The following is a 1,395-nucleotide window of genomic DNA, read 5'->3' on the forward strand; positions in this document are numbered from 1 at the left end:
AATAAAAAAAAAAGAAGAAGAAGAAGAAAAAATAATTTCCACAGTGAATAGTGTGGATTGGGTGAGTGTAGTCTGTCACTTCTGGCTTCTTGAGGTTACTGACTGCAGGATAAAGAAAGTGTTCAAGTTGTCAGTGATGCGGGGGTGTCAGTAGTCAGCCTAGGTTTAAGGGGTCGGCTGTGGGTCCCTCTCAGCTGTGCGGTGCCTTTTTCCGCCTTCACGGTCAGATGCTCCTTTCAGGTAACGCGTAAGGTTAACCTGGACCGCCTCATCAGTGGCTCTCCAACAGACACATTGGCACTGAAATGTTGCAGCATAGTGTCCATTTTGTTGTCCATGCTACGCACAACATTGCCAAACTCTCCAAGACGTCGCAGCATTAGGGTCTGATCTGCACCTACAGGGGTTCCCAGAATAAAAGAATAAAGTAGTCAGTCCTGGTCCCTCAACTACTAAACTATGACATTTATATCTAGGTCTACTAGCAAACGTCTTCAACATTGTCCCAACTTGCTTCACCTGCTCTTGAAGTGAGCCGCTGTCATCCGAAGCTACAAAATGAAAAGGCATTTGGTAATTTTGAACCTACATTACACACAAAAAAAGTAAAATTTAAGAAAGAGTGCATGTTCTCACCTGCTCGTGAATTGCTTTCCCTCAGGGCGTGGTTCTCCTCCCTCAGAGCTTGGTTTTCATTCTGGAGTCTCTGGAAATCTACATAAAATAAATAAATAAATACCATATTTCCTGGAAGAAAAAAAGACAGAACTTTCCATATCTAAGAGGGACATTTTTAATCTTTTACAAAGTTTAGCAGTAGAGATAACACACATCAGGTACTGATAAGAGAAATAAGGGGTTAAAAGCAAAATTAAAGAAAATGATACATGTACACATACACTATATTATGTCTCGTATGACCGCTTCATCTCATTAGACACAATTGCTTATTATAGTGCATTCACATCTTTGTGTGTAAAAAAAAAAAAAAAAAAAAATTTTAAATCAGCATCAAATTCCATATGAACCAAGATAATTAAACTCACAGCCAATGTCTGATCCATCATTCAGGGAATGTCTGAACCAATGATAGCGCCAGGGCCTTTTTATGTTTGTGGATGGCCTGTAAATGTAAAAAAACACTTTCAGTAAATAAACAAACAAGTGACATTACAGATTGAAATTTCCAGATATTTAAATATTTCCAGAAGTAAGATAATCTAAAAATATCAGAGATATTGAATTTCAAAGCACAAGTATCTTTAACTATAAGGGTTATATGGATATGCATACCCCACTGTCAAAGAAGTTGTGACTTTCACAAAATCTTCCACCGACACATTCAAGCCCCATTAAAGAAAAATGTCTAGGTATAGAGAGATTATGTCAGGGCAG

The 1,395-nt window shown here is 38.2% G+C and overlaps 1 long non-coding RNA gene across 1 annotated transcript; it reads right to left on the reverse strand.

Moving 5' to 3' along the window:
• Positions 1–483: 483 nt before the first annotated feature.
• LOC120555227 lies at positions 484–1,108 on the reverse strand. Its single transcript, XR_005638660.1, has 4 exons — positions 1,047–1,108; positions 966–967; positions 637–714; positions 484–551 (listed from the first exon to the last, which is right to left on the reverse strand). It is a non-coding gene; the product is annotated as an uncharacterized LOC120555227 (long non-coding RNA).
• Positions 1,109–1,395: the final 287 nt, after the last annotated feature.

This window comes from Perca fluviatilis, unplaced genomic scaffold, assembly GCF_010015445.1.
Source record: "Perca fluviatilis unplaced genomic scaffold, GENO_Pfluv_1.0 PFLUV_unplaced_scaf_34, whole genome shotgun sequence".
NCBI lineage: Eukaryota > Metazoa > Chordata > Actinopteri > Perciformes > Percidae > Perca > Perca fluviatilis.